The sequence below is a fragment of the Siniperca chuatsi genome, linkage group LG2, assembly GCF_020085105.1.
Source record: "Siniperca chuatsi isolate FFG_IHB_CAS linkage group LG2, ASM2008510v1, whole genome shotgun sequence".
NCBI classification, from domain to species: Eukaryota; Metazoa; Chordata; class Actinopteri; order Centrarchiformes; family Sinipercidae; genus Siniperca; species Siniperca chuatsi.
The window spans coordinates 27,733,170-27,760,208 of record NC_058043.1 but is presented as its reverse complement, the minus strand read 5'-3'; the positions used below and the strand labels follow the sequence as shown (position 1 = coordinate 27,760,208).

Here is a 27,039-nt window from a genome sequence, read left to right as displayed (position 1 = left end):
GCAAGCCTTAAGTAAATGATCCCTCTTTGAATATATTAGAGCCCCATAGCAGCGTCGTGCCTCCCTGCCGTGCCAGAGCTGCTACGCGTTGTCTTGTGGTCTGACGAGGCCGGTCAAAATGGCAGTCACGGTGTTCGATCATGTTGTACACCATCCAACCCAATTTCAGTTCGTCTTACAGCAGTACATTGACTTGCTGGTGAGGAACTACACACGCTGATCATTTCCAAGTTAGTGTTTTTGCAAAACAGTTTGATAGTAAATGGAAAGTATGAGTGTTGTGTCATTTGATAATGTAAATGAGCCATCTTAAATTTTTCCCCACCCTCTTAAGAGGGATTGCATTTACATAACAGGCCGGGGTTTGGTACTCATGCAAATTGTTCATGTAGACAAACCTTAGTTTTTTCACTTTGCTGTTTTTTGTTTTTTTTTTGTATTATTTAGAATGAAATAATTATGTTTATCAACATATTTAAAACATTTTTTTTTTTTTAAAAATAGGAAAAAGTAAGAAAAAAAAATCTCAGAAACTTTTTCACTGCAATTTATGGCCACACTGGCACTTTGCATGTAAATGAATCCTAAACGTGTAATTACGTGGCACTTTTGAATATTGATTGGACAGACAAGGACACCGAAATGAAGCACTTGTGAATGCACCCCTCCTAAGCTACTGTAACATCCCATTAATAAATACCTTTCTGGCTCTTTAGTGCCAGGGCTTGCCTTGCGCTGAGTGTAACTGTTGTTTGATTTTCGCTGATATAGCATGTGTACTTCAGAGATGGATGGACTGGATGGATCCAATTAGCCATGGTCATCGCTGATGTATTTAAGCTGACAGTGGGAGTCTTGAATAGAATATCCTTGATTTTGGTAGTTTTGTGAAATGCTCTTGCAAAGTACTTTAAAAGCCCACAAAGAGCACATTGTGAGGAATGCAGCGTAGATGGAGATTTGATTTACAGCTGTAGCAAATTTTCTCAATTAGACATGGGGGGGAAATCATTTATTTTCAGTAGGCAGAGTACAATGATGGGGAATACTTAAAGGATAATAAAGTGACCAAGATCCATACCTTTTTCCTTTTCCTATTATATACAATCAACACTGCAATTACTTCTGACTTTTACTTAATCTATCATAACAGGGTTTATTAGCAGATAATGCATCTTTTAATACAGAGCACTCACATTCAGCCACTTTTAGCCTACATACCACACATTTGCAGCAGGATTGATGGCTTGTGACACCAGTGGCACAGGTGCACGTAGTGTCTCATAAGGCCTCCTGACCTTCCACGTGATGTGTAGCATGCTGGCCTGTTTGTAAGCGCGAGCCCTGTTTGTAAACACCGACAGAAGGATGAGAAGCACATTTGCCCCGGTCGCGCTCAGCTTGCAGACGGGCACAACACAACGTGACAAGCAACAGATGTGTCACACAGGCTGAAATCAAAACAGCCGTCCAGCATGGAGTTGTGCACACCATCAGACATGGTTGCTGTGATGAGGCAGGGAGGCAGCGAGCGCTGCTGGCAGATGAGACAAGGCAGCGTCTCTGCTGCTCCCAGCTTCCTGTCTGGAAGAGGACAGCCCTGTTTGTAGGCTGCTTTGACACCCCTAGTCACTTTGTCATCTGGGGTGCTTGCTGCAGCTCTGATCACATGTACACATTGCATTCAAAGAGCGTCATATCAGCCGTGTGACAGGTAGGCTCCCAATGAGACAACAGCCAAAGGGAATGTCCTTTTCAATACACTGTGTGAGTACAAATGCACAGTGCGCCAAGACAAAATAACACCATATGACATCATTCTGAAAGCTCTTATGTAGTCTTTTTTTTTCAGTTTGGAAAGAAGTTGTCGTTTTCGGAACTACCCTGCATCAGAACAGAGCGGCCTCTGCAGAGAGACAGGGACTAAAGTCACACTCAGTCCACCCATGGTGTCCACTTCATGCAAACTGATTGTTGTGTTTGACTGCGGCAGTAAAAGTGCAGCAGGCGTTAGCTTTACACAGGGAACATGTTAATGATATTCTCAGCAGCTTAATCTGCCAATTGCCGCTGCCCCATAAGCAAATAGTATGGCTGCATGTTGAGCCGAGGGGGCATTGGAATACATCATCAGAACAAGTGAATGAATGAAGGTGCAGCAACAGCTGCTTGACTGATCATGTACTACAGTCTGTCACCCCACATCTGTTTACCACTCTGACAGCCACATGAGTGTTTATATCCACGAGTGTAATTGAGCTATTTTCCTGAGGGCAGCTGTAACCCACACTAAGTTATATCCCAACTTTCCATTAAAGCGTGGGGGGGAAGTTTTACTGATAGTAATCACGCCTAGCAACACTGCTATGTAAATATGGCTTATCAGCTTTGCCAATTTGGTTAAGTGGCATGTACGTGGGTGATTCACATATTCAGCTCTGTGGCTCTCACACAGGCCACATACAGTAGTCATTTACTAAACATGGGTAACTTGCATTGTTAACAAGTATGTATGAAGCAAGAACATAATCATAAAAAAGGATGGTGTGTCAAACCAATATTGTGTAGAAAAGATGCAAATATGCTCATAAAGTCTTCAACCCGCCAACCTGCATTCAGCCTGTACAGTATATGGAAATTGAAATGGGAATATCTAGATCTAAAACACATCATTTCAATATTCAAATGTTAACACCAAACAATATAATGCATTATGGCTTTTAGTATTTGCGTACAACTCTGTTTGCTACTTTGAGCTGGGGATGATAGAAGGAAGCGAGACGGCGAGAGATAGTGAGGGAGAAACACTGAGTGGAGGATATGGAGCACACAAACAAAGCCTTTGTCTGCCAGTTATAGGAAAATTACATCTGAAGACTACAAACTTTGTGTGTTAGTTCTTTAAAAATAAACCCGTCGTGTTACTTTAAGCATCATTATTGTACATAATACATCAATATCAGTTTAATCTGGTTTACATTAATATAACCGACTACCTTTCTAGTAATTAAAATGGAAAGCAGTAGTGGGAGATATTAACATTTAACATTATTTTGTATATCTTTATTTTATTGCAGTTGCAGGGGAAAACAGAAGAGAATAAAACCACTACTGTAGCCGACCTCCGGAGATAACAGGCCACCTGACGGAGCTTTTGCTCATGGTGCGCGCTCCTTCCACCACACAACTGAATCTTCACTCATTTTTTAGACACCGTTTTTAAGTAAAGTACACCCAAAGCACACATTGTTGTTTTAAATTACCAGTGTTTTTGACAACACAATAATTTCCAACTGGGTTTCAGATGTCAACGCGTGTGTTTACATGTAGTGTGGGTTTTTTTTTTTCCTAGTTGCAACCGACTAGAAAACTTTTGAAAAGGTACTGTACCTTTTGGGAGAGCAGAGCTTCCAAAAATCAGAAAGTGCTGAGTAACAACAACTTTTTTTCTCTCATTCATCCAATCACAATGAAGGGTAAACTAGACAACAAACATAGAGAATTTGATAGTGGAGACTACTTCCTACTAAGGAAGTGACATAAATCAGCATCTGTCGCTAACTAAGCGGTGGGATCAGATAAAATGAGCAACAGGTAAACTGAAATTAGCAGTCTTTAGCTATAGATACAAGGTGCTCCAGAATCTTTCTCCTCTCTTGAAGCGCTCCAAGCAGAGCTTTTTCCACAAAAAAAAAAAAAAATAAAATTGGATCCTTATCTTGATCGGAAAACCTTGTGCAACTGCTTTCTGGTGTCTGGTAGGTCTTTTTATGGAAGGAATTCTCCAGAAAGGATGCAATTTCCATTAAGAGCCACAGCAAGAGTGGAATGAATGAGTTGAATGTATTAAATGAACAATTTATATTAAGCGTGAGTGTATTCGCCATCATAGCCAAACAGACAAAGAAAATAGTGCCATAGTGCCACCAGCAGAAACACCATGTGTTGGAATGCAATGTGAAAACGCTAACATTAAAATCATTAACAACAGATGTCACACAGCAGGATCTGCACTACACTTTGAGAAATATACATTACACTAAATAACCAGGTCTTATTTATCACTCTCCTCCTCCTCTTCACTCTCTCACCTTCTTCATCATCTTGGCAGTGGTTGTGTAGGTCAAACATTGAGCAGACAGATACAGAGGGATGGTGAGAGGAAGAGGGACAGACGGGCAGGTGAAGGCCCCAGCCAGTATGTGACAGGGTTAAACATAGCTGTGACATCTATAGCCTCCATCAACACGCACTGTAATTAAGTGGAATCTGCAGTTTTTTATTCTATATGCTGTGCAATAACAGCCCCCAGTAATGAATAATTTAAGGAATTAGGGAGGCTTTACTTGACGCTTTTTTACTTTGTGTTTAAATTTAGCTGGTGTCATTGTCCAGCGGTGTGATTAATAGTTTATCAGTTTCAACTATACATCTCCATGAAATATCTCTTTCCATCTGTCATTAAACTGCGCAAGGAAATTGGTTAGATTTTCAATCAGGCCATAGCTTCGACCCCCCCATAAAAAAAAAAAGAAAGGAAAATTACAAAAAGAAATAGCCATCAAGATGTACTCTCATGCAGGTAAGGCTGTGACCCAATATAGGACATCATTTATGAAATTAGTCTTTGTAGCACTATGCATCTGCACCCTTCTCTCTTGAAAAATTACACTGTCTTTTTTTTTTGAAAATTGGATTGAGACCTCATAGACCTCAAGGCACAATATGCATCCTGAATGTGGTTTTAGGTAAGCATGAGGTATGTAGCAGTGAAAGTGAGTGAGAGAGAGGGGCCTACTGCAAGGGGTTGACCAGTGAGCCAGAGATTGGCTTCTCTGTCAAATAAAGATTAGGCCCTTATTTCATCATCTAATCCCTGTAAATCTCTCATGGAGGAACTTTGGCAGTTTGGGGCTTTTAATGGCGCAGAGGCTTCACAGTCTGCATGTCTGTCTTATCTCTGAGTGTACACAAGTAAATACAGCAACCTGTGGCCCCTGGTTAGTCAGTGCACTTAAATCTGGATTACAAAGCAGTTTAAGGTGAAACAAAAAAGGTTGCTATAATTTTTTCCATGATGTCTTTTTTTTTTTAATAGACTTGTGCTTGTTAGCTTTCCTTGCTAACAAGCTGCATTCCAATTGAAGTTGCTCATAGAGCACTGGCATTTAGATTTAGCTTTTACTGTATTTAGCTAAGTTGATGCTGTAATGTGAGTTATTTGGCCTCATTTTCTCACATTTAGTTATTGAATGTCTCCAGTTTTCCCCTCAAATATGCTGAACATTCTTTTGACTGAATTATTAATGTGTATATTGAATTATTGAAGGAAGATAATTTCTGATCAGATTAATATTAACTCCCTGTGAAATATTAATGACTAATGTTAAAAAGGATGAACTTATGGAACTATTAATATAATCATAAACAGACACAGTAAAAAGTGGCATGGAGTCAAATGTACTAGAACTGCTCCAATCCCTTTTAATGCCCTTTCCCTTGAGGTCAGTGAATATGAAATATTGCACTGGTCGACTTTGTACTCAGATGCTTGGCTAATGTCATTGGCCCGTCCTGCCCCGGGGCTGACGGCAGTGTCACAGGGGGAAGTTCACAAGCATTTGTCTGCAGGTTACCATTGTCACCTTGTCCACAGATGACCTGAACTTATGGCCAGGGGAAAAGTTACAAAGATGTTTTGGTGTTAATATTGGGTTGGCCCTTTTATCACCCCTGCTGATTGGCAGAGCTCCACTGACAGCTCTAGTATTCAGCTCCACCTCCCTGCTCTTGCTCTGAGGGCTGGTGTCGGCTTCACCATCTTTACCTTCGTTTTTTCACTAAAGGTGGCACACAGTAAATTTCATCTAGCGAGCCTAGAGGAGGTTAAATCCAGTCCTTTGTCAGTTTTGATTAAAACTCTCTTTAGAATAATGATATTCAGCAAAGATTTAGTAAGATATCAGTCTTTGGTTTGTTATTACGAACTGCAGATTGTATTCATAAAATATGGAAATCAGAAAAAAATAAATCGTTATTGTAACATAATGGTAAGCACCTAGAAAATATGGTTACATAAATTATGTTTTAAATGCTAATGCCAGTGAAGAACATAATAACAAAGACATGAAAGAGTCTATTCAAAATCTGATAGCCAGGGAGAAGCAAATTATTTCAAATATTTGATATTTAAATTATTTTCAAATGAACAGAGAGAGAGTAGAGCAGAGGCAAGTAGTTTCCCCTGGTGATTCTACAGGCTTCTTTGTTTCCTTGGTGTGTCTCCAGCTCATTAATGTTCTAAGCATGTGAGAGAACCAGACCATACTCCATAACCCATAGCTGGGTGACACCTCGGGCCCAACACACACACATACAGTACACATGCACATACATTCACACACACACAAAAATCCCTGAGCCGTTTAAAGTCCACTGGCTCTTTCAGGAAGTGATGGCCGCCGAGCTGTCCTGATTAAAATGACAATAGTCTAATTAACTCGACCTCAGTCTCAGTGCACTAAAACGGTTGATGGCCCGCCAGCTCCTGTTTGAAAACCCTTTGTCTCCGCATCGTCCAAAAATATGACTTTTTTTTCCCCCAGTAAAACGCCTCAACCCCATTTGACGAGATTTGCTAATAGCAATTATTTCTCATAAGCTAATTAAATCTAGGCAAAGTTTTCTATTCTTTTTTTTTTTTCTCCCGTAGAAAATCCTTATGTGCAATTCTCCGGGGATTTATCATTTGTGGTACAGTATCACAAGCACCTTCAAGCAGTCTTAGTCATTTAGATTATATACAATGCCAAAGTGGTGTTTTGGTGTTCAGCCTGATTTCAGTTCAAGTATTTTCAGCACGTTTTCAGCACATTTTTCTGCATTGTCGCTTAGTTTGTCGCAAAAAGGACACCATGCCCGTTATTTGTGCAATCGGGTGCGACAATAAGTTTGTCAAAGGCTCGGAAATAAGATTTTACAGGTTCTCACTCAGCAAGTCCCAGCTTGCCAGCAAATGGGTGCACAACCTGGGGATGAAAAACTTCCCATCCCAACTGCCAACACCTGCCTCTGCTCAGAGCATATCAGGGACTACAGTGGCAGTTTCTGAGGGAGGACGCAGTGCCCGCAATATTCACCCATTCGCAGGATTCATCAAAGACTGAACTTCGTTATCTGTATGTTCGCCGGTTGTGTTGCCCTGTACTCTCAGTAGCCACCAGTCAGGTCAAACAGCCAGATAGAAAAAGGCCAGGGTTAGGGTTAAATTGCACACTCAAGCAAAGTAGTCTGTTTTATGGCCAAAATCTTTCACCCTTTGCAACTGACAGTATTTGAAAATGAGACTTCACTTGTGCCCCCATGATTCTATTGCAATATATGATGGATTCATCCAAAGTGCAGAGGAGAGAAAAAAGAACAACAACATAAAATATCTTGACTGAAGAAGAAACTGCTTTTTGTTCTATTATCCTTCTGTTGGTGATTAAGGTCTATAGGGAGATAATTACACTTTAGTCTGGAGTTAATGAAACGAAAACTTCTCTTTTCTTGTGAAAAGGAAGGGCAGATCTTTTGTACTGCTATCTGCTGACATCTCCCACCCTTGACAAGGCACACAGAGAATTGGTTTTGTTTTAAGGTTGCAGCCCCCTCCGCTGCCTGTCAGTCTGTGGCTGATATGAGGGATCTGTGAATGAAGCCAGAGTCAATGAGGTCTGTCTCTGCTGCACTTTTGCATCTGCCTGTCTGTGAACGTTAGGCACGCTGGAAAACATCAAATGAAAGCATCACAACAGGTCATCTGGGATATGTGCTGATTGGAATAAAAGAAAATCCGGGCCAGAAGAAGTAAAAAAAAAAAATATATCTTCATTCTAGCTACTACACTTTGTGGTGTTTTTCCAGCATGTGTTCGCCATCGAATGACCCAGCTTTGTTGAACATGAAAGGAATGCACAGATTTAAATTTATCACACGGCAACACGGGAGCCATATGTGTCATCTTACTTTTGAACACATGGAGGTGTTGACCAAGCCATTGTCTGGTATGCCCAAGCTGCGCAGCACAAGTGGTGGCCAGAGAGCACATATTAAACTGTCCTTATGGAAGTTCACATCTGGTATGTGGAGGTGGAGGTGTGTGTGTGTGTGTGTGTGTGTGTGTGTGTGTGTGTGTGTGTGTGTGTGTGTGACTGTGGGTCAGCTCCCCCCCCCCACACACACACAGAGCCCAACCCCTCCAACAGCACTCTCACATTTCATCATCTGTTCCCCAGCGCCAGGGTGCTCCGGCACAAGTTGGCCGCTCTGGATCCATCTGTTGTTATTATTTTCCACTGATAATTGGCTTGAACAATGGAATGCCTGTGTCCCCCTTGCCTTTGAAACCCTACACCCTGTTTATTTTCCAGAGGTCTCATTTCTGCTCTCCTTTCTCTCTCTCTGACTCCCTTTCACCCCTCAGTTTCTCCCTCTCTTCCCCTTTCACCTACTGTCACCTCACCCCTAACTCCCTCTCCCTTCACCGTGATGCGATTGAGAGGGTTTCGCATGAAAATGACATCTTTGACTGGCCACATCGGTATGTGTCACCAAGCATCTGACGCCACTCCAGATTTTCTGGAGGGGCTCAGCTCCCATTCTCCTCTGTTGGTTTTTTTTTTTTTTTTTTTTTTTTGCTTCACTCTGACAGCCACCCCCCAACACCACACGCTTCTGCCTTCCTGTCCTAAATGAGAAAAAAAATGGAGGGAGAGACAGATAAATGAAGAGAATAAGAGGGAGGGAGGAAAGTGGGGATGTAATTGAGAGACTTAAGAAAGAAAGACGCGGACAATGGACCTTGGTATAAATGTGCCGTTTCTGCCGTTTAAAATTCAGCTTTTATTCTTTCCCATTTCCACTAAGAGGTGTGTAGAGGAGAAGCGTATGTAAAGATGTATTAAAGGATCACAAGGTGTATTTTTTTTTTAATCCAGGACATAATTTAATGAAAACCCACACCAAAAAATGACCTACTTAAATTAATTAAATTTGATATTTTAGATTTTAATTAATGTTTTAGGTTGTAATTAAGCAGTTTCATGTTGAAGTCATCATGCTCTGGTTACAGAGTTAGGTAGTTTATATATATATATATATATATATATATATATATATATATATATCAGATGGTTAGATTTCACTGAGTTTTATTAACAATCTGACAAATATTGGCAAAGTAATTTTCAAAGTTTCTTTAAATGTAGAATACCCATGTGCAGTATCCGACAAGGTGTAAACAAGACGATCATACCAGAAAAATAATCAAAAATCTTCTTTGTGACTTGTGAAATTTGTGCACCCTTTTTTTTTTTTACAGCTTCTCTATAAACTTCTGTTCTTCTCATTAAGGACATTTTTGAGGCTTGAGGAAGTATTTTCTTTTTTCCCCCTTCCTTTTGTTCTGCCTTGTGTGACCGTGTTGATGTTCATTTGTTCTGCCTGCTCTTGTCTAATTAAAAGAGGCCAGGACAGGTAGAGCTCTCAGCAGGCCTCTGCTCTGTGCCAGTTCTTCATTTGCTGAGTGTTTGTGTTTATGCAAAGGGGCCTCTTCCTGCATATTTAATCTAGAGCAAGGCACCAGCTTTTGTTGTGTTAAGACCACATACCTCCAGTCCCTCTCTAGTTCTCTCGCTCTCTCTCTCTCACTCGTCTGTCTCTCTCTCTCTCTCTCACGTACACACATACATGTGCAAACACACTCAACTACCACACACTACTTCAACTACTCCATACCTGTTACTTTCACTGGCAGCTTTCTCCTCTTCTTCAGAAGTGGATTTCAAAACACTCAGTGCTTGGAGGGAATCTGCATCAATATACAGTTTCATGAACATTATGAAAGTCTGTTTAACTGTTCAAGGGTGAGTCCGTAAACGTTTCATTACCTTTCCACACTTTCTCTCATGTTTTTTCTCCTCCTCTTCTTGCCTTTTATGGGACACTGGTGGATGTATGTGTGTGCATGTCCGTGCGGGTGTGTTTGTAGGTGTGTTCTGTAAGTGATTGACAGAGTTGGTGTATAGGGTGTAGATAGCAATCGGTTTTACTGTAGGTAGAGTAGTAGAGTTACTACCACGTGTCCAGCATTTAGATGAAGTAAAATGTAGTGTAATATTGCAAATTCATGAAGGAAGTCAATTAAATATCTGATAAATGCAAACAGTTGTGTGTAGAGCTGAAACAATTAATATATTAATTTAATATATTAATTTGCTTTGTTTTGTCTTATATAATAAGTAAACTAAATATCTTTGAGTTTTGGACTGTTGGTCGGACAAAACAAGCAATTTGAAGATATCATCTTGGGTTTTGGGAAATTGTAATGGGCATTTTTCGCTATTTTCAGACATTTTTAGACAAAATGAGTAATTGATTAATCGAGAGAATAGTTGACAGATTTGTTGACAACGAAAATAATCACCCTAGTTGTGTGTCTGGGCTTGTAATTTCAAATCGAAATGCATTTCCAACAGAAATTATAGGTAAAGCTTGTTCACTCAAAGTGCCTGAATGATAAAATAAACTTCTCTATTAACAAAATTTGCATTGCCGTAATGTGGGCATGTGTATGGGTGCCTGCGTATGTGTGAAACAGAGTGTATACGAGTTCATGTGCCAAACGTTCCCTTTTTTCAGCGCAGCAGGGCTGGAGGTGATAGTAAGTGGTAACCCCACAGTGATGCGTGAGGGTATTAGTTCCTCCCCTCACTCATCGCCTCCTCTTCTCCCTTTGTCTTTGTCTGGGGAAATGGAATCTGCAGCTTATTGATATTAATAGCGCAGAGGATCTGTGGTTGGAAAGGAGCTGGGACCTGGGCGAGAGTGGAAACCTGATATGGCTGGGTAGAATTGACAGTCCTCCTACTTGACAGGGTGGAAAGGGGTTGGTTATAAAAATAGGATTGCATAATGTTCACTGTGTGTTAGCCCTTTGTGTGATGTACATGTGTGATCAGGGTTGAACTTGTTGACTGCGCTGATCTAATTTCACGTGCAAAGTGTGAGACTTTTTTTCAAGTGCGTGGATCCTGAGCTGCCCCAGCTGTGACTTGTCAGCAGACAAAATAATAAAAAGTGCAGTTTTCTGATGGTTTTTCTCATGGTTCTTAGACTTCCTGAAGTTGCTTTTTGTATTCAATGAGCTCATTTAAATAGTGTAAAGAAATATGTGGCCTTGTTTGTTTTGGGTTAGGAGTAAAATTCCTCTTCCTTGGTATTAAGGCAGCAAAGCTCTCTGTGTGTACTCTGTGTACTTTGTTCTTAGCTCAGCAAAATGTGAGGGCAGGTCCAAAGAATCTGGGGGATCAGACAGGCCTGACATTCACCAGACTGCACTGCTGCCTTTTAAGCTTAGAAAAAAAGAATCTGAAAAATGTATCCAGAATAAGGGCTGGCTGGATTGAAGTTGGGTTTAATTGGTGGGTTTTGAGTCTGTTTGCGTGTCAGAAAGTGCTGTTGTTTACAGTCTGTGTGAGTGTTACAATATAATGCCAGGATCCTGCCAATCACATCAAAAAGAAAAAAACAACGCTTGTTTTTTCACATTTTTGACTTTGTCGTCTTTACGAGACTTAGCCATGTTTTTCATTTAATCAGTCCCTCTTAATAAAAGCCCAGAATAAAAGAGGGAGAAAATAGTGTGCAGTCAGCCCCTTTTAGCAGATCAGATCGTTCAGTAAACAGCTGCGTTTATTGAGAAGTGAGTCATGCTTTAGATTTTCCTGTGTTTCAGAGCACAGACAGTGACTTGGAAAATCTCCTGCACACACCCTAAAAACAAACACCAATGACTCTGTATATAGCTATCACTGGCTCTACACAACTAAAACTCTCCTACGCCCTCTTCTTATTTACACAATGCTCTTAATGCGGATCCACCAGCCTTGAGGAGTGTTAACCAGTGGCACTATTTTTTTTGTTTTTGTTTTAGTCAAACACACCGTTAGGCCCTGGCGTGATAAATAGATACTGTAGATTTATTCAGACGCTGATACTAAGTGATCGAAACATCCCGGATGGGCTGTAAAGAACTCTGGCAGCCTCCTATTGACAACCATTGAGTTGAGCATTAATTAATATGGTAATGATGTGTGAAGGTTCATTAACGAGCAGCCACAGAAGTAGCCACAGATACAGTATTAAGCGTGCTTAGAGTAATTAATGGAATAACTTTACTTAGTGGTAAATATTCATGGGCCCTCATCTTTTTGTCTGCACAGTGTGAAGAGAGAGGAGAGCCTGTCCATTAGAGGAGCTGAAGAGCTGTCCACAGTGAATGCGGGCCTTTTGTTGGGATTGGGTGCGTTTCAGTGGAGGGGTATTAATTCATATTTTGAACATGCAATCTTACAACAAAGCCAAAGGCACTGATAACATACCTGGGACTAGAGAGCATATTGTGAAGCCGTGACCCCCTCACAAATGGGGAAGTCCACTTCACAGGTTTGTGGACAGAATAAAATGAGTCTTTGTTCGTGCTCAGATGTAACTGCAGCCGTTCATTACCATAGCAAAAAACCCTTCTGATTCTCCATTTCTTCTGAAAATAGGGTGTTTGCATGTTTTTTCCTCTACAATTACAATGAAGCCTGTGGTATTTGCATAGAGAATGGAAACATTTATTTGGATCATCTGATCCTCTAAAGGTATCAGGATAGCGGTCATGCTATCTAGTCGAGTCTTGTAACTACTATGAGATATTTTTTTGTCAAAAGTCTTTGTTGTCCTATTTTCCACTTTGTTTAACACAGTACACCTACGCCATCCTCTCAAGATTTTACATGCGAACCTTGCAAAATGCTCCTTAGTTTCCTTTGTCTTTTGAAATTGTTGCATTTTGATTCATATTCTTAGTTTAAGCCACTTACTGAGCATGCACATAACCCACCTAGGTGGGTAATTATCTCAACCAGGAGTTGTTCTATTCCCTAAAATCTCAATGTGGGAGTGTGTGATGGGCTCGGTTTTCCCAACCGGGTGAAGCAGCGTGTGCTTGTTTATCCTCACCCTACGTTCTTCGCACCCCCACTGTTCTAAATGGCAATATTACAGCCTTGTGCTGTTTGAAATGGAGACAATTATCTGTTTAGGCATTACAAGATGGGCATTATATTACAAGGAGAAAAGGCGTACAGCTGCTATCAGGATCCCGTTGTTGCCTTTTCTCTCCAATACAAATTTTCCATCATTAAAATGATGGAACATTTATCTAAATGGATGTTATGCGTTGGGTAAACTCATTTAGCTCCCGGGGCTCTTTCAGGTGATGGGAATTAATGATGTTTAGTAGTTTGAAACTGAAAATATCTGTCATTTGTCACCACTCGCCATTGATTTACGATTCCATTGATGATATGTTAATTGAAGTGTAATGAATCACAATAATAGGGTAGTTGTGTGGGAATGGTCCATTTTGGATGATTGTTCAACCCTCAGTAGAGTTCAGAGCGAGCTGCATGTTGACTCGCGTTTTCAACAAGGGCATTTAACACATAATTAATGCTGAAACTGGGCAGGTTGGACCGGTGTGTTTTTATCTATGCTCAGTCTGCTTTAGATAAACACTTGCACAAATGCCTGGCCACAGTTTTGACTGCCAAATGTAAACGGCAAAAAAGAACAGTGGGAGAGGGAGTTGGAGTTGGGAGTTTTTTTTTTTTTTTCCTTTCGTATTTGGATATGCTTTAATGCTTTTATTCAAATGCACCTGAGATATTGCCCCACAGTCACTTCTCAGTTTACCATAAAAATAAGATTTTGTTTCCTTCTTGTTTTTTTTTTCCATCTTTCTTTGCCTGGGTTGAGTGCTCAGTTAGGAAAGCGGTGTGCATGCAGATCAGGCTGCCCAGGGGGAGTTGAGTCAGGGCAGAGCAGGTACAGGTACACTGTGTTCACCACCAGGTTGGGGGGGGGGTAAGAAGTGCCTCTACTGTCAGCAATATGAAAAGTTTTTGTCTTGCAAATAAACCATTCACTCACATCAGACAACCCCATTGTTCATTTGTTATCATCAGTGGGTGTAGTTGTAGTTAACAGACAGATGGAAATGCAAGGATGTGTCAGACGGTGACAATAGTTGGCTACAGGACGATAAACGAAAGGTGCCTTCTGCCCCGCTTCGAGCTGAAATGGTTGCTCCACGTCCGTAGCAGCAAAGGGAGGTACTCTGACTGGTACAGCTTCATACAAACAAAGGAAAGCAAACAGCACAGGAATGCAGAGAATTGATTTCTTTCTGATGATTTCTCAGAGCACGTGTAAGACTTTTTGTGCATGTTATCAATTCTGATCAGTAGCAACTGGTGGGCAACTTGTTATTGGTAGCATTTAGTTTACAACCATGTACTCTGTGTTTCTTTCTGTAAATTGGCTTGTGGGTGCTGAAGACAAGCATTATGGTCTGCAGTGGTAATTATTTCATAACTAAATAATTCTCCATCTTGTGTCCGCAGGGCGAGGAGGCTGTTTTACCACCGCTGGAACTGCCGATTGCTTTAAATAAGCAAGTCCTTGTAGGAGGTAAACACACAATCATTCACCAGACTCAAGTCCCTGCATGTGTGTGAATGCTGTATTGAATTGGCTTAATAATTAACTGAATGCAGTGTGGTTGTCTTGTTTGTGCACTGCATTTTGAGTGTGTATGTGCAGGGCAAGAGGGTGGGAGCGTTGGTGGTGGGGGGCTCAACAGGTGCACTCTGTCAGTGGTTTGAGAAGCTGCCGATTTAAGACTAGCATGGTGAGTAATGAAGGGTCAGTTCCTCTGAAGGACAAAATGGAGTTAGTAAGAAGTTGTGTGATTACTAGTTTTAAATTAGTTTTACGTAGCACTATTGAAGAAATCGTAGGACATGAGGAAATGAGGCCGCTCAGTGTGAAGATATCTGTCTGTTTGTACGTGTTGACATTTGTCAGGAAAAGCTGAAATATGTTAATGCTATGTTTACCAAACAAGAGGGGGGAGGTTTACCGCACTCAGTCTTGTTATCGTTGGCATCTCGGCCTTTCTGGTGGATATCACGTGTTTGCTTCGCACACCCGTCTCCCTATCTGAGAAGGTTTGGGGCCCCCAGGATGTGAACTTTTGGCTGGAGGCGATCCGGTGAGGTGGAGTAGGACTATGGGGAAGTTTTGTGTGTGTGTGTGTGTGTGGTCATGGTGGGGGTGGTGGGAGAGTTAACACTTCAGGAGCTCGGGGCTTCAGAGGAGAAGTGTGTCTGTTTTCTGTCTCATACAGCTTCAACCTCACTGTCATCTCTTGCTCTCATTCTCTGTTTTGTCTATCTTTATCATTTCTTCTCTGTCTCTCACTCACTCTCTCCCTCCATCAACATGTTGTGACTTGTAGCTAGGACATGTGCCAAATAACGACTGTACATTTGAGCAGTGCTTTTTTTTTTTGTTTGAGGCTATTACAGAGCAACAAAATATTGTGAGATGTAACTGGGGTTCAACCAGTATTCATTTTTGGGATTGCAACTAGTGATTGAGTTAATTTTATGATTATTAAATTGTACAACAACATACCCTGCCCATGAAGGGATAGCCTAACGTACACATTAGTAAAATCAGGAAGGATAAAACAGTTTATTCTCGCTGTTTTTCTTGTGTAAATATCTGTATTTTCATAGAATAATTTCCACATTCTTATTTCCATAAACATATGCAAATAGCTGATATTTTGTTTTCATGGTAAGTTTAAACAAAATGCTAAAGTTTAACATTTTCTTGCCACAAAAAATAGCAAAACATTACAAGTGGTAAAGTGTTCTGCCTAGAATATATTTCTTTAAACAGCATTTTAAAAAAGGTGAATCCTACAACTCTCCTTTTACCCCAGAAGGGATTCCCAAAGACAAAACGTTTAGCATTGGGCAACTGTACATTAAAAATGTGATAAATCCAATTACATCCTAGTAGGGCTGGGCGAATATTAATTAATGTGCGATATAGCAGATGACCATATCATCATATTCAAGTTTTCAGTGTTTCTGCTGGACGCCGCTGAGGGGTAGTTACGTTACTTTAGTCTGCCATAAAGTGTGTAGATAAGCTCAGGTTGCAGAATAATAGTTAGTGAAAGGCTGTGTGTTGTGTTTGCTAGCCCAAAAAAGAAATAAAAAGTCAGTTTATGTAATGTTACTACGGTGTCTTCTACTCTTCGAGCAGTTGGTCCAGACTGTGAACAGCTAGCTAGTTAACAGCTAACTTTATTACGACAAGAGAAAACGCGATCAATCATCTGATAGCTCCGATTACTCTGCCCGCGGTTCCATCTCCGCAGCTCCAAAACGTATTTGGGAGACCTCGGGTTTCAGGCTATTTGAATTTACTTTAGCCTGATTCGAAGCTGCTAAGTAGCTAGCTGTTCACAGTCTGGAGCAACTCCGCTGTGAAGAGTACAAGAAGACGCCATAGCTCCGTTACACAAACAGGGACAGTATTTCTTTTCTGTGGCAGCAAACACAACACACAGCCGTCCACTAACTACTATACTGCACCCTGAGCTTATCTACACACTTTATGGCTGACTAAAGTAACGTAAGGGAAAGGCTCACTTTCACAACAACACCACAGGTTACCCACAAGGCTATCTTCCTTAACGGCCGGCCGGTAACGCAGCTGCAGTTTGGCTGTGGGTGTGCTCACCAGAGATGGAAGAAGTATTCAGGTCCATTACTAAAGCAAAAGTACTAATACCAACTTTGAAAATACTCCACTATAAGTAAAACTTCTGCAAGTACTCATTTTGCAGTAAAATGCTCCCTGTCAGTGTTTTACTATTATATATGATGTTTCTGGATTAATATTACTGCTGCATTAATGTGTATGTTGCATTTTACTGCTGTAGATGTTTATGGTTGAGCTAATTTTAACTGCTTTATATACTGTTGGGTGGTTAAATCTACAGCAATGCATCATATTCTACAAGATCATCATATGTTTACGCTATTGGAGGTTATTTTAGAGAAAATGTGTATATCGAGCTATATCGTATATCGCAGCATAGCCTAAAAATATTGAGATATTATTTATAAGCCATATCGGCCAGCCCCACATCCTAGCTAGAAGGGTTGATGGCACATACGGGCCATTATTTGATTATTAACAAAAAGTCATTACTGATACATTATTTGCATCTTAAATATTAACTGCTGCAGCTTCTCCATAGAGTTTGGAAAAAGAAAAGTAGCTGTAACTGTCATCGTTACAGTTAGCAATGGCTGTAGTAGGATTTCAGTCAGACTACTTAAACCTTTCTTTACTGTAAGGCCCTCATCACCACAATCTGTTAAACAGCCTATACTCCGCTTTTATTTGAGTCAGACAATCACCCCCACATTTGGAAAACAGAGACTTGGAGAAAATCAAAGTGGATTCATGTTGCTGCTGTTTATCTGGTGTGCATTCTCCGCATAGTCAGGTCCACTCCAGCAGGCCCCTCAGCTGCCTGCTCCAGATGTAAGATCAGCCCTGACATAGTCCAAATGGTTGTGTAATTAATGTTAATGTGGCAAAATCAGCCTAATTATTGACACAACTTTCCAATGTGATTTTGATTGGCTCACTAATGCAGAAGTCACCGTGGCAGCTTATGGTATTACTATGTCTTGGTGTTTAAAGCTCTTTCAAAGTGCAATAGACTCTAATACATTGTATGTGTTTGTGTGTGAAAGCATGGTGGTCATTTTTGTCTAAATTTGGACCAACCATACTTTTTAGAATATTTATGGTTTATTGTTGCAGTCTGACGAACGTTTTGATGTCGATATCTGGAATGCTTATCATCATATGGGCATATCTGTGTGATAGGGCTGCTTATTTAGCTAATTTATTCAGACCATCTGATGACATCCAACTTTCCAGAAAAGCGCCTCTGCTTAGAAGAATCCTCAGATGCCCAAAACATGTTTCTCTGTTTTGAGGGCTTCAGCATGTTATCATCTCATGCTGGACTTCATTTGAATTTCATGAATCCACGTAAGGGAGAGAAGAACAAATCATGCAAACGCTCAGTTTCTTCTAATTTTTCCTTTGGTGTAAATGCTGTGGTTTAAATTGCCTTAGTTTTACTTGTCGAGGTTGCTTTGTTAATCCACCTTTTATGGAATTGTTAAGAATAAACAAGTGGATTCATGAGCTGGACCCACAGAAAGGTCGTGGGCAGATTTATGCTGGGATGAAAATAGGGCCTCTGTAATAGTTCCCTTGACTGCATTTATTGCTTACTTTAAAAAAGTAATTTCTTTATATCTGAAAATTGCCATGTATTAGTATTAGGCTTGGTAAGCTTCTAATTCTGTGGCATTTACAGCCGGCTGTGTTTCCATGCATTTATAACACTTTGATTCTTAAGAGCCCCTTTAATCGCTTATGCCTAGCTTGGAACATAATAAACAACTCGCTGTAGCAAAAGTGCCACATGGGGGAGATTTCTAGCAAGAAAGTTAAACGCTTCTGTCACTGGCAGTTTTGTTGCTGTGTTTTTCATGCACTGTAAGTACCGTAATCTACTCTCTGAGCTTGGCTGCTGTAGTTAAAAACAGTGACAGGCAGAATAGATGCAAGGCAGCGTGAAAATGAAAAATTATCATCCCTACAAAGACGTCACAATGGAGACCAAGGCAGAGACGTAAAGCGACAGCATGCTTCTGCCTTTTCCTGTTGATTGAGATCACAGGATGTGTCAAAGCCTTCGAAACACCCTCACCTGGCCGCCGTCTGCTCTCCCTATCTGATGCTCTGCTCCCATGGCCGCATCAGCTGCTATCAGAACACACTCTGACAGATCGCCCGCCTCTGTATTGTCTGGCTAAACAGGTTGCCCAGTTAGATGCATGCCTTATGTTGAATATATTATGTCACACAATAGAGCAACATTCTTATTTTCTCTTGCATCTCCTACAACTTTCATGTGAATTATCTTCTGCTGTGAGGTAGAAAGAATTGCACTGATAATGTTATCACAGATGTGTTATCTTGAAGCTACTTAAAATACCTTTTGGGGAAAACGCGTTTGGCAAGTTTCAATCTCTTTTTCTATCAGCATCAAACAGACATGTCTTCTTTTGGTCTGAAAAATATTGACGGATATATAAACTCTGGTCTGCTAGGAGAGTGAGGAGCTTTGATATTGTCAGCCTGCTACCAGGTGCAGACGGCTAACGTGACACAGTCTTTGTGTGAGATTGACTGAGGCGACAGAAGTAAGCAAATTCCATCCGCAGATGAGTTGTCTTACAGCAAGATGAAAAGAAAATCACAAAAGTGAGAAAAGGTGTCAACGCTCTCTTTTTTAGCTTTGGCCTTGTGTCTCTGCTTCAGAAAAGATGAAATAGAACTAATAACTTGGATTGATTTGTTGTCTTTTGAGCAAAATGACTTGAATGAGTTTTTTTTTTTTTGTGGTAACCTAGGCTGGCATCTGTCAGACTGCCTTTACTGCAAAACAATATACTATACTATAACTAGTGGAATATAAAATTTAATTTGTATATATACGGTCCCTGCTCCCAAAAACAATATTATACATTTATATATTGTGACACATTAAAAGGACACTTGTTTATGGTTTCCATTCTGACTAGAGAAGGTCTCTGACTATGTAAGGAAATTCAAAAAAGTACGTACAAGGCACAGTTATTCTTATTTGGATAGTTTTGACTTTGTTGCAATCACTTCATGTCATGGTAAATATCACTTTGGCAGTCCTTTGCTTTCTCCGTTTATTTTAGAAAACAAATCCCTTTTAGGGATAAAGCACCTGGTGGGGCTTCTTAATGGAATGGCTTCAGCCCTACGCAAATAAACAGCTTGCATTTTTTGGTGTGAGATTAGGACGAGGCTGAGAGAGAGAGAGAGAGAGAGAGAGAGAGAGAGAGAGAGAGAGAGAGAGAGAGAGAGAGAGAGAGAGCTGGAGTGAGGTGGGTAAAAACCAAACAAAAAAAAGTCATCATCAACATGTGGAAAGGACAGAAGTGGAGGAGTCTACTTATACTACTACTTCTACTATATTTGGCTGTATGTATTGTTTGTCTATAGAAATGCACGTGAATATTTGGCATATTGCGCATATTTTTTCAGTTTCATGCGAGGTAAAGCTCTTTTTTTTTTTTGAATAGTTGACCAGTGAGTCAGCAGTAGGACATTATTCACAAGGGCTGGAAAATATCTTTGTTTTCCACACATGCACATACAAAAACATGCAGTTTTGTCCTTTCTTAACCCAGAAAAGATAGCGTGGTAACCAGAGCCAAAGAAAAGGGAGTGAACGTGGAGGAGAACAAGTGACCAGTGAAACAGAAAGCAGAATGAGGGCTACATTTCTTTTAAATAGCTCAACATGCTGTTGAAATTAGTGAGGCCAGGCATATCAAATAGTATCACAGTTATTTCATTCAACCATGAGTTTGCCTACTGCTCTAATTCACATTATATATTGTTAACAATTGGGTTCCCACTCATTCCCTTGTTGGATTGTCTGGATAATGTAAAAATATGTTGAATACTGAATCAGAATTAAAGATGCAGCTAAGTGAAATCTTTTTCTTGAGGCCACATTCAAATTATAGCAGACTGACTGTAGAATCCAATATTAAAACCTTTAAATTATTGAAAATTAAACGCCCACTCAAATAAATAAACAATACTTATTCCTAATAACAAATATTTCCCATGCTAAAGGCCCCATCACACTAGAAATTGGCCCGGCAAAATCCAACTGTGCGAAATATGTGGTTCTATCAGCCTGGTGACGTAGGGACTACTTACAGGGCTAACACAGACTAGCCATCTGGGCTAGCGCTGGTCAGTCCTAATAGCTCTCTGAACTAACTAGTTAACCATCTAACTAGTTAGAACGGTCGCTAAGTTTACACAGTTTATTCAAAAGATTAACTTCTGTTTCATAACTTTCTGCAAGCCATATCTTTTCTGTGGAGCAGGTTATACTTTGGACTCTCCGGCTATCTGTTCCCTTAAAGGTCAGCAACATCAAGATGGTTTGCTATTAGACAACAGTACAAATTCACGTGTCAAAGTTCACTAAAGTTGAACTCAGCGTGAAAAATTTGGATGCAGAAGTACTTCGCCCCGGGAGTGAATTTACTGATTGCAGGGATTCCATTGTTGCATTTTCTGTCGCTTTTAAATTCTTGTGTGACCAGGCAAGGTATCCTAACTTTGTCCATAGTTTTGACTTTATTTTTCTCAGGCAAAGTTCTTGTTCAGCTCTATTTTAAGATAACATTGAATACATCAGGCACACTGAGAATTTAGCATACTTTCCCAGTTGAAAAAGGGGGGGATTTGTATAAAAAATCTGTTTAATTTCCTCAAAGTAAGGTATTGAAAAATGTAAAATCATATTAGTGCTGGCGAAAATGAAATGGATCCCAACTTTCCGTTCTGCACATACTTACTCTCCATGATCACTTGCATTGTGTTTCAGTGCAGCCAACTGAACACGTGTAAAATAGTGATTTTACTAGCTTCCAACGCAATACCATTGTTTTCAGATTCTTCCACTGTGGAGAGTATTCTTAAAGAGTATAGGTTGCATCTGTGAAAGATGGTGAATTAGCATAAAGGGAAGGCCAAACCGGAGAGGAAAATATTTCAAATTTAGCCGCTTTACTGTGGACATGGCTTCAGAGGGAATGCGGAAAGCAAAAGGCTGCTTCTACCCAAATGTGGGTTTATTTATGTAATCAAATGAAAAAGGTGGAGGCATTTTTTAAACTGATATTTATTTGCAGTTTTTCTCTCTTTTTTTTTTTTTTTTTTTTTTTGCTCTGGTTTCAGCCTTGGCTCCTGCGTTGTTTTCATAAACAAAGTCTCTCTGGCCAGCTAGAAAAAACACAGGGCTGCTCAGTGCAGTGAAAACAGGAATGACAAACACCATTAGCTGAAAAATGTCCATCTCATTGCAACTATGTTATTGTTTACTTTACCATACACGTCCTAATATGGTTACCTCCCTGTCAAAGCGGGCCAGAGCAGAGCCGAGGGGCCCCTCGCAGGGAGACGCTTTCTGCTGCCACTTAGACAATAAGAAACAAATGTCACAGCTCGGCAAAATAGCCTGGCTTTCACAGCCTTACAGTACTTGGCCTTCCACGCTGCTTGGCTCAGGCTCCCGTGTGATATTTATCTACTCTCCACTGTTAGATGCCCTCATGATGTACCCCCACCTCTCTCCTTCTCTGTCCCCTCCTCTTGTCTTTCTTCCCTTCCTTCTGTCTTTCTTTGTCTGTATCTCTCTATCGATCTCTGTCGCTGTCCTGGTGTTAGCTATGTGTAGGTTGACTGATGGGCCTCTGTTTGCTGTGTTAAGTTATTTATCAGGGGGTGGAGTGATGTGTTTGGAGTGGCTGTTGCCCTCCTCCCTGTGACCGAGCAGAGGCCAGTTCAGCTGCAGGTCACACCCTGGCCCTGAAGCCGACGCTGCGTTTGAACTGGAAACATCTTGCCGATGCTTAGAGGCCCTTTATGATACTTGGATAAACTCCTGGGATACTGCAGAGGAACTGTAGCATTCTGGAGGCTGTGGCTTTTTTTTATTTTAATTGTTCTGAAGTTTGCTGAAGAATCAGTTGCAGTTGTAAAAACGTGCCAGTATGTTATTTCTAATGTCAGATTGAATAAAGTAGTGATTTAACCTCTAAAGTTCATGAAAGTTTTAAGATTTGCTTTTGTAGCAGCAACAGTAGTTGGTTTGAACCAAGCAGAGGAGGATAGTTTTGCATTTGTGCACTGTTATCAATACAAAAGTCCAGGTAGAATGTCATCAAAATCTTCAAACTGGACGTCACTCAAATTGCCAATCATCTAGGGGTATTCTCCATGGATTGACAGTATATAGGCTATTTGGCATTAGGGTCAGGCAACCTCACTGCAGGTTAGTCTGGCAGTAGGTGGAAATAGGTTTCTTTCAGATGCATGGGCTTTCTTTTCCCCAGTTGGTGGAGGATGATGGCAGCCTCACCTCAATCCTAAAATCCTCACGTTTATGATATTTGCCCAGTATTATCTGTGCCTGTGGATGAATGGGAGGACACAGCATGAGGAATGTAGAAGGTCAGACTGCGTGATTTACACAGTACAGAGCCAGAGAATCCTTGGGAAAATACTTGGGCCGGGATCAAACAGACGTCATGTGATATGTTCTTAACACTGACCTTTAAAATCATGCATTTTACTGCTCCTCTTTGGCAAACGATGCACTAAATGTAAAACTATTTATATTTGAACAGTTTTAAATTTTAAATAAATGCAATTTAAAGACAGTGTCATTTTTTAATAACTTGTGTAGTTTGAAAGATACTGGTTCTTGAAGTGGTCATTTATTTGCAAAGTAAAACAGTAATAGAGCTTGCTTGTGTACTGATGCTATTTCTTGTATGAGTTCTTTTAGAAAATGCTTCAGACCCAGTGATTCAGTTTTGAAGTTACTTGAATAAAGCTGTGGTGTCAAAATGCCAGTATTTTGTGCATGTATAGACATTCATAGTAAAACCGGACACTTTTTCAGAATTCCTGGAAAATATTTGAGATCTGTGGTTTTCATCTTATTGGCAAGAGTCCAGTGACTAAATACATATTCACAGTGACTTTGATATTTTGAAGCATAAGCTGTAAGGAAGTGATCAAATAATTAGTTGTAATGTGACATTTTTAACTAGTGATGATTACGATGATAAAATTCAGTTATGTTATACGTTTAGTTTTAACCATAGTTCAAAGTGACATACTGTTCATTATTTCTTTTGTATTTGTTCAGGCCAACCTTTTCCACTCCATTACAGTTATATTTTGTTGATAAGCTAATGGCACTGACCTTTTTTTTCTCCATCTGAGGGGAAAGACTATACCCTCTTTGACGTTAATGAACTTTGCAAAAGGGTTGTTTACTGGCTTCAAGGTCAGTTTCTGAGAAGGGCAGCAGGTTTTCTTATAAACATATTTACAGCCAAAGATGTGTAAACATTGTAAATGTATACAGGTTCAGCAGGGGCATATTTGGCATATTTTCCTTTTTTCTCTTTGTTTTTTTCCTGACCTTTCCCCTGTGACACACACAGAAAGGCTGTTGTGTGCATATGTGTTTATTTCTGGAAGCACTTTAAAGTAATATGTGCACCAACAAAAAGCACAAAAAAACCCCACAAAGTACTCTTAGAAAACGTAATGATGTGCCTACTCATGATATAAAGCTGAGAGGGGAGAGAGGCAGATAGCGAGGCAAACGCAGGACTAGTGGGGGTATTAAATATGAATTAATGGAATGTTGCTCAGGCACATCTCTGGGTGTAGTGTAGTGTTGAAAAATAAAATTTATGTTGCCCGCTACTAGCCGTGAAGGTGCATTTGGACTTAGTATCCTTTAATTAGAAGTGAGATATTAGCATTTCATAGGGCTTTATGCTGGGTGAGGGGATCGGCCGGCCACCGCACCTTCATTAGCCAGCTTCTCTGTGTAATGAGTGCCATCATTAGCTGATGGAGTGGATTTGCCCTAGCTCTACCTTGAAAGGCACATCTCTTACATACTTGCAATGAATGAGGCCTTTTCGTGGATTTCTTAATGAATAAAATAAGATGCCACTTCTTTAAAATTTGACGAGTTCATCTCTGATAATGTACACCACCGCTGCCTTTTACTTTTTTGTTAAACTACTAGCAAAAAACAGAGTAATACTGGTAGTGATGATAGTAAAAAGCGCTTCACTTTTTATGTTGTGTAATCCATCATAAATTCTGAATTATATCAATAATGTGTGGACGATAAAAGTGCTACATCAAAAGGGTCGACTTTCATTCATACACACATGAAATAAGGTGTGTGTGTGATTTCTGTCAGAGGCCTGAGGAAGTGCTCTCTGAGCTACAGTGCTAGATGTTAAAACTCACCATGTTTATCAGGGGGGAAAAAAACGGCAGGACAGCTATTGGATAAACCTGACTGCAAATTATATGTGTGTCTTTGCAGGAGTGTGTGCACATTCAACAGTCAAGACAGTCAGAGAGGAGGTGTTTTTTTGTGATATGGAAGTCTCCCTAAGCCTTCGGCTGCGGCTCCATTCTCAGAATCAGGCGTGAAGTGATTAGTATTTTATTGATGAGCTCCTGAAGTGGCAAGTGTGGGAAATTGGATCTTTGATCTCCTGGAGTTCGGGAAATATATCCTGAGTGTGTGGAGCTCTCCAGGTAAAACACCCCCATCCTACCAAAATCACTACGATGCACACACACCCACGCACCCACACCCACACAGACAGACAGACATGTCGTTTAGGAGGGATATTCCTCCCCTTCTCCAAAACACATATTTGTTTTGGATGTTTTCACTGAGAGTCTACATGGTGATTACAGATGTTCATTAACAAAATTGGGTATTTGTTTTAAACTTTAACCAATCACTTTGATATGCTAATTACAGTGTAATTTAATTTGAGCCCTGTAATGATGATGCTGTTATTATGGACATAAATGATGCAGTTAAGCTGAGAGTAATCTCATTTGCATACTGTACATGCCAGTAAATTAAGCCCTTTCCTGCGTTGCTTCAGCTTTAATTTTCCACTCCTTTTCACACAGCATCCCTCAGCCCCTATGCCTAATAGCAGGCCAGCTTGTTTGATGTGGAGAGCCGCTTCCTCACACTAAATCTAGTCACAATATGTAATACATAAAGGCTCTCATTATAACTCTAAGTGCTCTTTTGAGAAGTTGGTATTAATAAGCAGGCAAGCTTTTCATGCTTTGTAGTGATACACACAAACAGTTTGTCCCTCACCATAATCATCTTCAAAATTCCTTAATCTACATCTGAGAAATAAAAACTATCATGGTTGTGATAACGATGTACCCGGGAATAGTTAAAGAGCCCCTAATCATATTGTATATGTCCTTTTTCTATGTGTTGATCAGAGATATCTTCAAAGAGGGGATTGTATTTTGATATTCCTCCTTTGAAAAAAAGATGAAGGGCATTTGGATGTGTTTTTTAACTAAGATTTTTCCCCTCATAAAAAACTAATTGAAAAATATTGCCTTACTGTATGTTTAGAGCAAATAATTTGGCTTCTTTTCTTTGTGCAAATGCTTTTTGATGTCTGTATAAAAGAGGCATATTTCAGACAGAGGGACACGGCTGGCCTTGATAAAAGCTCCTGTGTCTTCATTAGAGAAGCAGCACCTCATGGTGTCTGATTGTCTGATGTTTGCAGTGAGAAGGTAAACATGTTTGTCATACAGGGGTGTATTTATGCTGATCAAACATGTGAGGTGGGCCATCGTGAATGCTAAGGACTTTTGCTCAGCACAAGGCTCAACAGCTCTGTGGACGGACAGCCTCACAGTGGTCTAAACTTGCCCCTACATCCCCTGCTTGCAAACAGAGTCCGACTTCCCTATGCACTTTGAAGGTGGGTTAGGAGGGTGGTTTATGGACTTTAACACTGACAATACAATTGCCCTTCACTGAGAATGCTCCTCCATTTTGTACCATAAAGAATATTATTTTTCTGCCAGCCAATTTTCTCTGTTAGTCTCTAATTGGCTACATAAATCTCGGCCGTTGAGGGTGAGAAATGTTGCAGTGTCACACAGTGTAATCTTCACCCTTATTTACCAATTCATTAAGATTCATTGATGCAGGATCGGTGAGAGGAAATGACAACATAAATCAGGCCTCCAACATAATGACCCTAATCAGTTGGGAATTGCAGAAAATGTCATGATGAACTATGTCCTTGTATTAGTGCCACTGTACATTGTCATTGTGCTGCTTTATGAGTGGGACGCATCCTCCTGACATGGGCTGTATTTAACAAAAAAAGAGTTGTTAAAACCTGATTCCATTAAAACGCAGAAATTCATGTAAGGTCTTTTGGTATTTAGCCCTTCGCCCTTTATCTTCAATTTAACTGCTTAATGGAAGGCACAGACTCCCTTCCTTTTTAACCCTCTCTGTCCTCTCTCTGGGAAGCT

The 27,039-nt window shown here is 40.3% G+C and overlaps 1 protein-coding gene across 21 annotated transcripts in view; it reads left to right on the top strand.

The window, feature by feature from the left end:
- foxp1b (forkhead box P1b) overlaps positions 1-27,039 on the top strand; it is a 155,400-nt gene that overhangs the window by 39,454 nt on the left and 88,907 nt on the right. For 14 of the 21 annotated variants that reach the window (XR_006376258.1, XR_006376257.1, XM_044181774.1 and 11 more), the window contains one exon: positions 14,499-14,565. The exons of 1 other annotated variant lie outside the window; for it this stretch is intronic. The gene's annotated coding sequence lies outside the window, so the exon portion shown is untranslated. Of the gene's footprint in view, positions 1-9,785; positions 9,909-14,498; positions 14,566-14,767; positions 14,786-25,036; positions 25,255-27,039 lie in introns of those variants that run through there. 6 more of the 21 variants (XM_044181631.1, XM_044181674.1, XM_044181666.1 and 3 more) reach the window with 4 other exon arrangements.